Here is a 16,653-nt window from a genome sequence, read left to right as displayed (position 1 = left end):
CTATGGAGCAAAAACTAACGGAGACTGCTGGACCATACATCCACCCTTAATCAAGTCAAGCTAAACACTGAAGCTACTGGGCGTGTCAAGCTGGAGCCATGCTCCCAAGCGTATGAGTTACAAAACCATCTTGAAAACACCGGAAGAATTCCTCCCTGATAACCGTTTAATATCCAGTTTGCTATACCATCTGGGCCATGCAATTTTCTGACATCAAGGTTCATTATTTGGTCCATTATTTCTTTCCATGTTTCTATTATTTCCCTCATCGGGCTGGTGGTCACTTCTCTTCCTTCATTCTGATGTACATTTTCTCTAGTGAAAACCGACTTGAAGTGTTTTTTCATGAGTTCATCTATTTCTGTATCTTTTGTGTATTCCATATTCCCTTGGCATAGTTTCACTATTTCCTATTTGTTCTTTAGTTGACCATTTACATATCTATGGAATAGTTTAAGCTGATCCTTCATTTTTCTATTATGTCTTTTTCATAATTTCTTTTTCTTCCTTTGATTAATATATATATTTGCCACTTACTAGGTTTTCTGTCTTTTCTCCATCTTTTCCAAGCTTTATCTTTTCTATCTCTTGCTTCCAGAGGTGGGCGTTCCGAACAAATGTTTGCGAACCTTTATCCGCGGATTTGTTCGGACCGGCAAAATCCCGGATTTGGGTTCGGAGGTTCGGATTCGGACCGACGTCAAAAAAGAATCGGACTTCCGGGTTCGGAACGTCTTTTTTTTCGCGAATCCGAAGCTTCGTATCCCGGGAAAAATTCGAAAAAACGAAGACGACCAAACATTGGTTTTCAACTTTTCCGCGGCATACAGATATGGTGACGCCTATGTTTCTGTAACAACTAGAGACGCCTTTGACCATTAGCATTGTGTTTTACGTTATCGCTTCTCTCTACTTCCTTCTTGAGGACGAGGAGGAGCCTGTGGTGGTGGCCAACCTGGTGGAGGAGGTCGGCAAGGAAGTAGACACTTGGGGCGCCATTCTAGGCACAAGCATCGTGAAGATCTCCCCGGCAAACTTCCCCAAGGAGCACAGGCAGCACTGGGTGAACTGTTTCATCAAATATAACACTCCCCTGCCCTCGTCTGCCTCAGCTGAACGACTCTTCAGCTTCGGCACGGACATTTTGAGGCCAAAGCGAGCCTCTCTGACCAATCTGAACTTTGAGAACCTGACCTTCATGAAGGAAAACTTGAAGTTGGTTAAGAGGGAGAGCGAGAGGGCCGACAAGTTAGAGTGAATCTGTGAAGACTGAAGTGTTGTGAATTTTTGTTTTAAATGTTTACTGTTTTGTTTTGTGAACTTTTGTTTTTACTTTTTACTGTCTTGTATTAATAATTTGTTTTTCTAGTAATTTGTTTATTAAATAATGTAGATATCTTAAAAAAGACACTTATTTTTTAATCGGAAAGCTTGAAATTTAGATTCGGAATGAGTAAAATTTAGATTTGAAAATGTTCGGAAGGTATCGGAATTAAGGTTCGCTCTGCTATTTTTTAAAGATTCGGAGGTTCGTGGACAAATGTTCGGAATAAATGTTCGCACCGAAATTCTGAAAATCGGGTTCGCTATTCGGAGGTTCGGAACCCAAAACCGGCGAAGATTCGGGTTCGGATTCGGGACCCAAAAAAAGGTTCGCGCGCCCACCTCTGCTTGCTTCACTGCACTTTCTATTAAACCAGCACTTGTACACCTTTTCCTGTTTGCTTTGGGACATATTTATCCATTCCTTTATAGATTTCATTAGAATCATCCAATTTTCTTACACTTGTGGTTCTTGTAAAAATATTCCCAGCTTGCTTTTTAAACAAATTTCCAAAGTTTCTCAAAGTCCATTTTACTATACATCAGTCTTCCTTTTCTGTGTGTCTCATTTATCTTTATATATATTTCCTCCTTTAGTTCTAACTCAAGTAGTATGTGGTCACTTTGCAATTGGTGTCTTGTATTCAGTTTTGTCCACTATTTCAGGTTCTGACACAAATAGTAAATCTTGTCTCAATGGTTCTTCATTATTTCTAAATCTCATGTTTTCTTTAACCCATTGTGTCATTGTATGTTCAAGTCATGTTGAGTAATACATCTCCCCATTGATCCTCTCCACCTTTCATTGTCATCTCTTCCTGACATATGTTTTTTGCAATTAAAATCTCCCATAAGAACCGCATTACTCCCATCCTTCAGTATCTCGTTTAATAAAAGTCTCATATCATCTAACATTTTGAAATACTCTCTATCAAAGACCCTGTTTTTGGGGGCACATACATCACTGCAAACTTTCTGCTTTTCTGCTATCAACTCTTATTGTGATCATCAAACTGTTCTCTCCATATGTAAATTTCATCACATTTAATTTTTTCTTAACCAGGAGCATTACTCCACCCTGTTTCTCCTCTTTTTTTAAGCCAGTGATTATATAATCTATGTCCAACACTGTTACTAGTGGATCCCTTAATTTTGTCTCGACAATTCCCATTGTCTGTTTTTGCTTCTGACAGGTAATCATTTAGTTTGTTTAAATCAGAGATGAGTGTATCTATATTGGCATAAGCTAGTTTTAATTTTCTACTCCATCTTATTCTCTGATTTTTTCCCCTTGAATATACCAATTTTTTCAGTCTCATGTCTAACACTCCAATAGAACTGCATTTTTGTCTTCACTCTTTTTCTCTTTCCTGATCATTCATGTCTCTTTTTATCCACATATATTTGTAAAGTTCGTTTCTTGCCAATTTTCCTGTTTTTGCTAAGATTTCTCCCGCTGCCATTTTTTACCTTAATTTGATCTTTAGGGGTCGACTTTTTCCTTTTTTATATTTATCCACTCTCTGCACGTCCTCTATTTCCTTTTCTATTTCTTGTTCTTCATATTTCACTACTTTTAGAACTTTTCTTGCCAATTCCTTCTCTTTATCTCTCAGGGGCCAATTTAGATTATGGTTTTTCTTTTTAGAACATATTACTATACATTTTTTTGTCTACTGTATATTTCACTATGTTTTCTTTTTCTTCACCTAAATGACTGCATCTTCAGCCCTCTGCATTTGTTGATGAACTATTTCCTTTTCTATTTCTTGTTCTTCATATTTCACTACTTTTAGAACTTTTCTTGACAATTCCTTCCTTTTATCTCTCAGGGGCCAATTTAGATTGTTTTTCTTTTTAGAACATATTACTATACACTTTTTTGTCTACTGTATATTTCACTATGTTTTCTTTTTCTTCACCTTAATGACTGCATCTTCAGCCCTCTGCATTTGTTGATGAACTATTTCTGTGAAAATTACCTTATCTTCTTTGTCTTCCAATCATTCCTGAGTTGTAAGTCATCCTCTCCTGTGTTTTTCATGGTCATTGCTTTTATCTGTTCATTTGTGTCACTATTAGTGTTATTTTTCAAAATCTCAATTTCACATTTTAACACGACCAGTTCTTATTTTAGTGCATTCACCTCTTCTTTTATCGCAGTGTTTGCATTTTTTAAGTCACACTTCTTTAATTCTTTATTCATCCTCCATAGATCGTTAGTCTCTTGCTTCTATGATTCGTTCATAATTCTCATCTCCCTCTTAATGTCTATAATTCTATTTAAGAGTCTTCTTTTAAGCCCACTGAATCCAGAAAAATGTCCCTTGTCTCCACTATCCAATAGAAATCTTTTCGTACCTCGCGGTGACCTGAACCCTATATTTACATTTTGCTTCACTCTTGCACCGGCAGATGGCTGGGTACATGTTTACATTGTAATATGACGGACCACCGTCATGGGGGTTTTCAGGCCTGTCATAATTTTCTTCCATTTTACTTGAATACTTGGTACGCTGTAATTTAACCATTTTTGGTATCCACGGGCACTCCCCTTTCCATTTAACACAACCTAGGTATCCTCCTATTGAAGCACTGTAGAGAGGTTCCATTTTTAAAGTATTTCTCGGGAGCTCCAATTTTTACTTGTCACTGTAACGATTGACATATACAGGTAAACGTCGACTTACGATGGCCGCGACTTACGATTGTTCGACTTTACGATGACGACGACGACGACGACGATATGATAATTTAACCCCTTCCATACGGTGCCGCACACGTATGCGTCATGAGGAGCAAGTGGATTCGCGACGCTGCCATATCGGCGTCTTGATTATATTTATTGTAGTCGCCCCTGTGTTTTTACATTCTCTCAAATGATTCATTCTCTGTGGTTTTCAAAATTCGCGGGTGAAAGAGAGAACGATCGATATAAGCGGTGACTATATTTTATGATGCGAGTATTATTACGTCACGTCGTACGGCTGGCATTGGCTGCTGCCCGCGAGATTTAAGTCCCGTACTGAAAATACATATTATAGTGTTTGAATATGGTAAAAAGGATAAAAATGATTAAATAAACTACTGTACATGTTTAATAGGCTATATTCAGTATCTCTGGTGGTTAATATACAGGTAGGCTAGGTACAGTGACCACGGAACAGAGTGGGGATCGACTTACGATGAGATCGTCTTACGATGGCTCTATCGAAACCTAATGCCATCGTAAGTCGACGTTTACCTGTATTGACTTAGTCATATTTTACGGGAAGGGGAGGTATGCCCGTGGTCTACCGTCTTTATATCTCGCAGTGTCTAGTTTGCTGTTAAATTCATGTATATCTTTTGCATACACTTGTTTTATCCAGTTTGTTTCAGATATCCACCACTCTGTGGAAAAAACCCTGGTCTCTTCTACAGCTATCCTTTTTGAGTCTTTTCATGTTCCCTTGTATTTTTCTTATCCTAATTTAGTAATTCCTCTCCATCAAGGACTTCTGTGCCTTTCATGATTCTGTAAATGGTCAGCACATCGCATCTTTCTCTTGTTTGTTCCAAAGTTGGTAATTTCAATTTAGCCAGTCTCTCATATGACAGGTTTGAAAGTGTTGGGGCCATTTTCGTGGCTGCCCTCTGAATGCGTTCAATTTTCGTTATATTTTTGGTACCAGGTGACCATAGTGGCACAGCATACTCTAGGCCTTATTAGTATTTTTTTTTAACCATTTCTTTGTCGAAATAGGTAAAAGCCACCTTTATTGATCCTAGCAAGTTGTAAGATGCTCTGACAATTTTGTTTATCTGTTTATTTATTTATTTATTTATTTATTTTTTTATTATTATTATTTTTTTTTTCAGATCCCACTTTTTACTTTGTTTCAATTTTGTATTGTCCTTTATGTGTGTGGTTCACCATGGTCTTGGATCATGTGTTGGACTCGTGATCAACAGCTGTTACCCTTCTGGAAGAGAGCTCATAGATGACTGATCTGTGTGTAATGCTTTGACCTTACATGACAACACACACCCAGCTCCCCGCCTAGAGTTGGAGTAACGACTCACAGTGCAGTGATACTGAATTTATTTCAGCTCTGGGCGGGATTCAAACCTGAACTGCCGTAGTGGCAGCTGTGAAAGCTACTACTGTGCCATCGAGTTGTGTGTATTTAGTATCTTACGGGAAGGCGAGCTTTGTTTGTGGTGTTCTGTCTTTGTATCTCGCAGTGTCTAGTTTGCTCTTAATTTTGTGTATAGCTTTTGCACACACTTGTTTTATCCAGTTTGTTCCAGATATCCACCACTGTTTTTTTTTCTCCAGGTCTCTATAACTATCCTTTTTGAGTTTCTTATCATGTACCCTTGTATTTCTCTTAACCCAATTTAGTTAGTCCTCTCTATCAAAGACTTCTGTGCTTTTCATGATTCTGTATATGGTCAGCAGATCACCTCTTTTTCTTCTTTGTCCATAGTCGGTAATTTCAATTTAGCCAGTCTCTCCTCATATGACAGGTTTGAAAGTGTTCAGGCCATTTTCGTGGCTGCCCTCTGGATTCATTCAAGTGTTGATATATTCCTTTTGGTAATGGGTGACCATAGTGTCACAGCATACTCAAGGCCTTATTTGTGACTAGTATTTTTTTTAATAATTTCTTCGTCTAAATGGGTAAGGGCCATCTTTATTGATCTTAACAAGTTGTGAGATTCTCCGACAATTTTGTTTATCTGTTTACCAGAGGACATGTTATTTGAGATAATTACAGTAAGTGTGACAGAGGCTAATTGACCTGCAGTATGTTCAGCCACTGTCATAATTTCCTGCAGCTGTTCTTGTTATTCCTTTAGCTAACAAAAGTTTTGGTGACAATGTTACACAGTGGTGGGGGGCAGGAGATGGTGATCCCTTAAAGTTGCTACCATACTTCCAGGTCTTTTTCAGATCCCACTTTCTTTGTTCCAATTTCATATTGTCCTGATATTTTTTTTTTTTTTTTTTTTTAAATACTTTTTCTGAATTCCATTATGCTACATTTATTTATGTTGGAGTCTACTTCCCACTTTTGGCTATTTCCAAACCTTGTTTAGGCCCCTCTGTAGTGATTCACAATCCATTTCAGTATTCACTTTCCTCAGCAATTTAGTATCATCTGCAAAGAAGCTTGTATAACAATCCACATCTTCATGTCATTCACATATATAGCAAACATCATCAGAGCCAATACCGATCCCTGTGGAACTCCACTAATCACCTCCCAAGCTGAATTAATTTCTATGCATCAACCCAGTTGGAAGATGCTAGAGTGGATTTTAGACGAGCCTTTATGTCTGAAGCAAGTCTTGCAGCCTTTTTGACATAAGGAGGAGAGTTTATTTGTAAGGCAAGGTCATATAGGGGAGTGAGAACACCAAGGGTAGTGTGTTGGCCAAATTGAGTCTTAATTAAGTCAACAAAAGTAGAATATGTGTTGCATTCTTGAAATGCATCTGTTTGCAGGATGTCTCCAGCTACGGAGATCTGATCAACAAAGCTGCGTAGGACACCGAGTTTTTCATCATCAGTAGTGCAATTTCTCGTGTACAATAGTCATGAGTTGACGGGGTTGTTGGAAGAAGCCATGTTGGTAGGGCTTAAACTTGGGGATGAGAACGGAGAAAAAGGTAGGGGTGGAAGTTCGTTTAGTGACACACTGAGTAGCGATGAGAATTTTGGGGAGGGATGAGGTGAAGGTGTTGAGTCTGTGGATGAAGGTAGACTCTGGAGGGAGGGGCTACGAAAAATATTACAAGGAAGGTCTGTCATAAAGGATGTACTGACTGCCAAAATGGTTTTCCACTTACCTTAGAAATACTAGAAGAAGACGTCTTGAGATGTAGAGAGAAGACACAGAGGGATGGAGAAACACACAGGTGAAATGGAAGAGCAGTGGAACTTGCTGCAAACAGTGGAAGATTTTAGTAAGGGTACACAGAAATATATTGGAGTTATAAGGAATTATGAAGGTATTTAACATTAATATATACATACACAAAATAATACAAGTAATAATGGTAATGACAAAGAAAACAAAAAGTAACACTATTGTTTGTATGGCAATGCTAAGTTATAACACAACACTGATTTTACGAGTATAAATAACTGCTTTAGAAACTTAAGTTCAAGAATGGCACTTATGGAGGAGGGGCTCAGTAAACCGACTGGAATCGTCGTGTAACGGAGACGACGTCGGGTGGGTGATGTGGAGGGTAGAGCGCTCAGCAAAGACGGCGGAGGTGGTTGGTGTCGCAGTGGAGGCGAGTCCGTTGGGTCTCGCTGTGAGGAACGGAGAGCGGATGGAGGTGGAGTGGTGCCTTGCGCAGACGGTGACGTCACGCATGGAGCTAGGCCGTGAGCTGGGGCTGGTGACCTCGTTTGGGCAAAGCACAGTACAGCACGTTCGTGGAAGTGGTTGAAGCTGGAGCGGAGACTTCCAAATGGTCGTGGTTTCCGGATTCCACTTTGGAAGTGGAGAAGTGGAGCAGAGACTGGAACTGCGTAATCCACTTGAAGAAGAAGATGATGCTGGAAGTACGCGTTTGCGGGAATTTGGAGTCACGCGTATGCTGTAAGGTAGTTGGTGAGCTGACTCGTAGAATGATTGAGAGCTGGGTAGGGGGGTGCGAGCTGAAGGGTGACGGTGAGAGTGAAAGACGGGAAATGCGAACGATGGCTTGGGTAGCGACGAACGTGGTTGGAGGTAGCGTGGTGAGGTGACCTTATAGCACTGGCGCTTGTGTATGGTGGAATGCCGCTTGCAGGGCAAAGAATTGCTTGAAAGTGCAATATGGGATCACACAAGGAGCGCAGACTGGAAAAGGGTCACACAGATCTTCACTCTGTTGTAAACAATGCAAAGAGAGACTTGTACACTGCCGATGCACTAATGGCGTAGACGCTGTGGTTAGGCCGGTCGGGGGAGCACTTAACTTTCGACACCGCGCCACCATTTATTGTTTTTGGTTAACAATAAGGTGAAGTAAAACGCTGCACGTCAAAAGTTAATATATTGTACGAGTAAGGTACACTTCGTCTTTCCACTCTTCACCACAGTCACGGAAAATGCACTGATGCGTACAGAATGAGCTCACACAAAAATCTGGCGTGCTGCGTGACAAGCACCGATTCGATCCACAGAACAGTTGCTAACTTTTATTTATCTAATTATTTTAATTTTTCATTTGCATACAGAATTTTACATTTACACACTTTCAGTTACATGACAACTTCAAATTTGATAGTAATAAAGATCTATATCCCATTCACTCAACTTTCGCATTACAATTTATATGACAATTAATTAACAGGTACAACGACTTCTAGAACTCTGGAACTCACGCTAAAGCACGCACGCACGCACACACGTACACAGAAACTACGCATTAATCTAATTCTACATGTAGTTTAATTTCTAACCAATACATGCATACAATACCTTCTCTCATTTTTCTGCCATGCAAGAAATAATCCACTTCAGTAATTTACCTTACATTCTTCCTATATTCTCAATTTTATTTATTATTATTATTATTATTATTATTATTATTATTATTAATTTTTTTTTTTTTGTACTTTATTGAAGGCTTTTTGTAAGTCTAGGAAAGCACAGTCAGCCCATCCATCCTTTTCTTGCATTATATCAGTCTTGAGTAGGAACAGATTAAGTTTGTGGCACATGATCTTCCTTGTCTGAATCCAAATTGTCTCGGGTTTATTATATTGTTATCTTCCAGGTGTTTTATCCATCTATTCTTGATGATTTTTTCACAGATTTTGGCTACAGTGCTTGTAAGGAAGACCGGTCTGTAATTTGTTGGTTCTTCCATGTTTCCTCCTTTATATATTGGTACAATAATGGCATATTTCCAGTCCTTTGGTATTTTTCCTTCTTTGAGTGAGCAACTTATGTTGTATATTTTGTTCATTAATTTTTCTTTACATTATTTTAGTATCCATATTGCAATTTGGTGTCTTGTATTCAATTTTATCCACAAATTCAGGTTCTGTTGTAAATATTAAATCTAGTCTCGACGGTTCTTCATTACCTTTATACAGGCAGTCATTGACTTATGACCAGGTTAGATTCTGATTTGCCAGACGTAAGTCGATTCGGTCTCAAGTCGGTCTTTGTTCTAAATGTATGGATAAATATATTAGGATTATCCTTCATACCCCAGAGAAGAGAGAACCCCTCGCCATAATTTGAGGCATTCATATTCCAGCTGCTGGGATAAGTGGAATACAAGTACTGTACTTAGCAGATTTTTTTTTTTTTTTTTTTTTTTTTTTCACCCGGAGCCAGAAGTCACTCCCCACTCAATGCCAAACACCTGGCAATTCACAACAATCAAGCTGTGGTCCCGTGAGCTGCACCTTGTGAAAGAGATAAAGTGAAACCCTACTCTTCCCTGTAGATAAACCACATGGTTTTCCAGTGTTAACCCTCTAGATATCCTACCCAGCATCCTCCAATCCTGACAAAGACTGATTCGATGTGCCACGTGAGTGCTGGATCGTAATCAGTGGCGGAAAAGGTTTGTTTTTGTGAGTGGTACTACGTTGCACCAATGGAACTCGTTCACTTTTTTAAGTGCATAATAATACTGTAACTCCGACAAACTGGTAAGTCGATGACTGTACATGTTGACCAACCATGGTGACACACAACCCAAGTGCAGCCCCACCTTCATTTCAAATTGTACTCAAACATCCTTTCCCACCCTAACACAAGATTTATTACTTAAGTTAAACCTTCTGAACACCCTGAAAAGCCCCCCCCCATTCCATACATCTATATACATAAACTGGAGGCTATACAGAGGAAAACTGCTGATTCCTTGTATGAGAAATATATCTTTTGAAGAATGAACAAAATGAATCTGAGCACACTGGAAGAGAGAAGTGTGTGTGGGAGATTTGATCGTGATGTACATAGGAGTGAGGAGCTTCATAAGAAAAATAAAAAAGAGAAATCTTACCAAGGAATGATAGAAAGACATGGTTACAAAATAAAGAAGACAACATGTAACTGAGACAAGTTTGCAGTATAGGAGAATGGAGCCTTGGAATGGCTTGTGATAAAACTGTTGAACAAAACTAGACGCACTATACTTTTCTACCATCCGATAAGCAAGAGTGATGCCTGCCGACCAAACGGTCATAGGTCGTAAGTTGACGACTACCTGTACCTGTTTTTTTTTTTTTACAATCTTTTTATAGTTCCATGGATTCTCCTTCCCATGTGTTTCTGTTAACATTCTCCCTTTTCATGTTTATGGTTCAACTCAAATTTCCTTTTTTAGTACAGTACATATACCAAGGCTTTTTCCCCCTTACAAGGGAGGTAGCCAAAAAGGAAAAGGCCTAAAATCACTCCCACCCATTCCATCCCTGAATACACTCAACACTCCTCCACCCTCCCTCTCATCTTAGCACCTCCCGGATGACGGGCCAGCCCTGCACCTTGTCCACTGCCCTGGGTCAGAAGCAGTGTCGCAAGACACAGCACATCCACAGCAAGGCCGCTTCATTAAATTGGTGACCACCCCATGCATAAAAAAGACAGGGAGAAATCTCTTCGGGCTGTGTCAAAAATTTGCTCACACATACTACCTCACCCCCCATCCCCCTGCCCATTCCACCTCATGCATCACATCATCATCCAAATACAACCATTCTCCATTCACCCCTGTCTTCTGTCCTCTCCCGTCCTTCCTCAACAGACATTCCCCTCTTCCCCAAAGCCCCCTTCACCACATCCATCCACCTCATCCTAGGACGTCCCTTCATGTTCACTCCCTCCACATCTGCCTTCCATACCTCTTTTACTAGTCTGTCATCACTCATTCTTTCCATGTGTCCAAACCATCCTAATACTCTTTCATCAACCCTATCTCCCAACCCCCTTTCCACCCCTGTTCTCCTCCTCACCTCCTCATTTCTCACTCTATCCAGCCTAGTAACCCCCATCATACTTCTCAGACACCTCATCTCAAACACATTCAAACTCCTCTCTTCCTCTCTTATGTTCCATGTTTCTGCCCCATACAGTGCTGTTGGCACAATCACTCCTTCATACAGTCTCCTCTTAGCATCCATTCCCAAATGTCTATTCCTCATTACACTCTTCAATCCACCAAGGCATTTACTCGCTTCTCTCAATCTATATTCTTCCTCCACCTTCACTCCACCTTTTCCTGCCACATTTGCACCCAAATATCTAAAACTATCCACTTCCTCCAGTCGCTCTCCCTTAATGCTCACTTCCAGTCTACTGCCACTTTCACTCCTTGTACGTCTCCTCACCTTTTACCCACATTTATCTTCAGTTTTCTTCCATCACACACACTCCCAAACTCTGTCTCCAATTTCCTCAATCCCTCATCCGATCCTGCCACAAGCGCAGTGTCGTCTTCAAACAACAGCTGGCTCACCTCCCACTTTTCTCCATTTTCTTTAACCATCTCCAATCCCTCACCCACTACCCTTGCATTTACCTCTTGCACCACCCCATCTATATATAAGTTGAACAGCCAGGGCAACATAACGCATCCTTGACAAAGTCCCACCTTTACCTCGAACCACTCACTCACTCCATTTCTAATCCTGACACAAGCTCTACTACTCTCATAAAAACTCTTGACAGCTCCCAAAAGCTTTCCTCCTATCCCCTATATCTGCAAAACCTCCCACAGTGCCTTTCTGTCTATCCTGTCATAAGCCTTTTCCAGGTCCATAAAGGCCCAAAAAACATCCCTCCACTTTCCTATAGCTTTCTCACATATCTGTCTTACCACAAAAATCTGATCTACACAACCTCTACCCATCCTAAATCCACACTGTTCCTCACCAATTACTCCCTCTGTTTCTCTCCTAATCCTCTCAATCAAGATCCTCCCATAAGCCTTCCCAACTACACTTGACAACCTAATCCCTCTGAAACTACTGCATTCACACTTGTCCCCTTTTCCCTTGTAAAGTGGAACTATACAGGCACTCCTCCAGTCCTCCGGCACTCTACCCTCTCTCCAACAAACATTAAATAACCTCACCAGCCAGTCCACCATCACTGTACCTCCTTTTTTTTTTTAGACATTCTGCATGGCATCCATCCAGACCAGGTGCCTTACCTGCTTTCATCATCTTAAAAACTGCCTTCACTTCATCCTTCCTTATTTCTCCTCCATTTTCCTCACTCATCACGGTCATTTTCTTAGCATTTCCCACTGCAACTATCTTTCCTTCCCTATCCTCCTTCACATTTAGCAACTCCCTAAAATATTCTGCCCATCTTCCCCTTACTGCCTTCTCTTCCATTATCATCTCTCCATCTGCACCTTTTACCTTTTCTTCTCTACTTGATTCGCCTCCTCTTCCTCTCTTAATTTCTTTCCAAAACATCTTTTTATTACTTTCAAAATTTTCTGTCATACTCTTACCCCATTTCACATCTGCTCTCCTCTTTACCTCCTTTATCTTTTGCTTTACTTCTCTTTTCTTTGTACCTCTCATATGACTCCCTTGTCCTATTTTGTAACCAATCTGAAAACTTGCTTCTTCTCTTCTACAACCTTCTTTGTTTCCTCATCCCACCATTCACTACCCTTCCTTCTATTTCCTCCTGTCCTTGTTCCACACACCATTTTTGCACACTTTGTGACTCCCTCCTTGAACCATCCCCATTCCTCCTCCACACCTATCTCTACTCTATCCTTCACTCCCTCCCACTCCTTCAGCTTCTTCTTGTACTCCTTCTCTTTTTCATTTAAAGAGTTCACTCTAAGCACCTCCCTACCTTTTGTCCTTTTCCTCATTCTCCATCTATCCTCCACTCTCAACTTGCCTTCCACCAAAAAATTATCTGATATTCCCCCACCCTCTCCCCTTAGCACATGTACATTCTTAACTCTTCCTATCATAATTCTATTTACCACTACACAATCCATTAACACTCTATTTACCACCCTTCCCTCCACCACCCTCTCCCATGTGTACTTATGCTTGACTTTCTTCCGAAGCACTGTATTTGCTATCATCAACTCACCAAAAAGTCCTTGCCATTCAATCTACCAATCCCTCTTGGGGTCTCAAGCCCTCTATTTATGTTTAATTTTGGTATAGCGCCTCCAGAGGGCTCTGCATTTATGTCAACATTCGAATCAAACACGTCACTGTTTTCCCCTGATCTGCCTTGATTCCCATGAATTTTTCTCACTATAGACACTTTCAACACTGCACAGAGATCATTTTGGGTAACCAGAAGTGCTCCCCCTCCCACTCAATATATCCCAGGTATCTTGTTGAGAATTTTCGTCTTATTCGGCAGCCTGTGGAACTCTAGTTGACAGCTGTTGACAGGTCGGTGGTTTGTTCGTGTATGTGTGTGTGTGATTCACCATGATCATGGATTATGTGTTGGACTTATGATAACAGCTATTTCCCTCCCAGAAGAGAGCTCAGAACTCATATATGACCAATCTATGGGTAATGCTCTAACATTACACACACACACCCATCTCTGTCCATGAGAATTGGAGTAATGACTTGCAGCACAGCAGTACTGAAATTATTTCAGCCCTGGGTGGGATTCGAACCCGGACTGCCGTAGTGGTGGCCAGGAACTCTACCACTACGCCACAAGTCTGTGTGGTGTGTCATAGAATGTGCTTCAGTAGTTAGTCCTGTCTCTCATGTCAGTATTTCATTCCTAAAATTCATGGAGATTTTCTAGTTGGATGATTTAGCAAATAATTGTTAACTGAAAAAATATTTCTTAACTGTATAAACATATCCACAGCAAGGCTGCTTCATTTAGCAAATAATTGTTTACTGAAAAAATATTTCTTTAATGCATAAACATATCCTCAGCAAGGCTGCTTCATTTGATCAGCGATCCCCCTCTCCATCCCCTCACGCAGAAACATTAAAGATGGGAAGAAATCCCTTCAGGCTGCATCAAAATATCATTCCTGCATAACCACTCCCTAACCACCCCCCACGTCCCACCCACTCCTTTCCATGCATCACAGTATCAACTGTACACAGCCATTCTCCACTCATCCCTATCTTCTGCCGTCTCCCTTCCTCAACAAACATACCCCTCTTGCTCAATGCCACTTTTGCCCCCATCCATTCATCTCATCTTCAGTCATCCACTTTTGCCTTCCACCATTTCTTTTGCTTATCTTTCTTCACTCATTCTTTCCATGTGAATGCTCTTTCATCAACCCTATCTCCCTTCTCCTTTTCCATTCCCACTCTCCTCATTTCTCACTATCCAACCTTTAACCCCATACCATAATTATTAGACATTTCATCCCAAACACATTTAAATGGCAATTGGTGTGATGCAAGGTGCCCTGTCATCCATGAGGAGCCAAGATAAGAGGGAGGTGCAGTAGGTGGGAGTGAAATGGGTGGGAGTGGAATTATGCCTTTTGACTTTGGCCACTTCCCTGGTAATGGAGAAAAGCCCTTGGTATATGTATGTCTATCAATATACCAAGAGTTTTTTCCTCCTAAGAAAGGTAGCCAAGTCAAAGGCACATACCTACTCCTTCCCATTCCACACCCATCCACCACCCTCCCCCCCTCCCATCTTAGCTTCTTATGGATGACAGGTTATCCCTGAATCCCGCCTGCTGCCCTGGGTTGAAAGCAATATACCAAGACACCATACATCCATCATAAGGCCACTCCACTTAATTGGCAACCCCCTTCTTCATCCCCTCATGCAGAAAAAGACAAGACAGGGAAAAACCATTTCAGGCTGTGTCAAAATAGCATTCACACAAACACCCCCTACCCCTCCCTTGCATAAGTCACTCTCCACTCATCCCTATCTCCTGCCTTCTTTGCTTGCTCAACAGACATTCCCTTCTTGTTCAACAACCCCTTCACCCCATCCACCTCATCCTCAGTCGCCCCTGTGTGTGCAATTCCTCCACCTGTTTTACTAATCTTTCATCACTCATTCTTTGTATGTGTCAAAACCATCCCAATAATCTTTCATCAACTCTATCTGCCATCTCCTTTTCCACTCCCACTCTCCTCACCTCATTTCTCTATCCAACCTAGTAACCTCTACCATACTTCATATGTTTATGAACACAGCTGAAAGTGGTAAGAGAGCAACTGTCAGATGTAAGCTTGTTATATGCAAAAAAAGTGTAAGTTATGTAGCTGAAGTTGATAGAAATCTTGGGTCCTATCTGGAGACCAAATGCCAATCCCTCTGGGCTACACCTCCTGTCTTCCTGGACTTACAAAGAGATGATGACAAAGTACTACAAAAAAAAAAAAAAAAAAAAAAAAAAAAAAAAAAAAATATAAGAGGGATACAAGGGAACCTACTAAATAGATGGAGGCCTTCTTGATTGGTAGAAAGATGAGAGTAGTGATCAGAGAGAAATATTCAGGATGGAAAGAAGTGATCAGTAGAGTACAGCAAGGATCTGTATTAGCTCCAATAATGTTTGCTATTTATGTGAATGACATGGATGATGTGAAATGTTACATGAGCTTCTTTGTAGACAACGCCAAACTGTTAAGGAAAGTAAAAACTGAAAAGGATTGTGAATCACTGCAGGAAGACCTGAATAAGGTATGGAACTGGAGTTAGAAATGGGAAGTGGACTTCAATATTAACAAGCGTGGCATAACTGAGTTTGGAAAAAGCAAAAATAGAATACCAGGACAATATAAAATTGGAACCAAGGAGGTAAAGATGGGGAGATCAGAAAAAGATTTGGGTGTAATTATCTCAAACAACTTGTCCTATGATAAACAGATAAACAAAATTGTTGGAGAATGCTACAATTTGATAAGATCAATAAAAGTGGCATTTACGTATTTGGACGAAGAAATTATTAAAAAAATATTGGTCACACTGATAAGGCCTAGACTAGAATATGTGGCGACATTGTGGTCACCCAGTACCAAAAAGAATATAAAGAAAATAGAAGGAGTGAATATGAGGGGGCGTCCTAGGATGAGATGGATGGATGGGGTGAAAGGAGCATTACAAAAGAGAGGAATGTCTATGGAGGAAGGATGGAAGAGGACAGAAGATAGGGGTGAATGGAGAGGGGTTGTGTATAGATGATGCTGTGATGCATGAGGGGGAGTGGGTGGGGGATGGGGGGTGAGGAAGTATTTATGAGAAAAAATTTGACGCAGCCTGAAGGGATTTCTCCCCGTCTTCTCCTTTTCTGCATGGGGGGACAAAGAGGGAGGATCGCCGAATTTATGAAGCGCCTTGCTGTGGATTTGCTGTGTCTTGCGACACTGCTTCTGAC

The sequence above is a fragment of the Oratosquilla oratoria genome, chromosome 6 (genome assembly GCF_046742065.1).
Source record: "Oratosquilla oratoria isolate Oo_2021 chromosome 6, ASM4674206v1, whole genome shotgun sequence".
NCBI lineage: Eukaryota > Metazoa > Arthropoda > Malacostraca > Stomatopoda > Squillidae > Oratosquilla > Oratosquilla oratoria.
The sequence above is the reverse complement of the archived record's forward strand: the minus strand, read 5'-3'. Positions refer to the sequence as shown.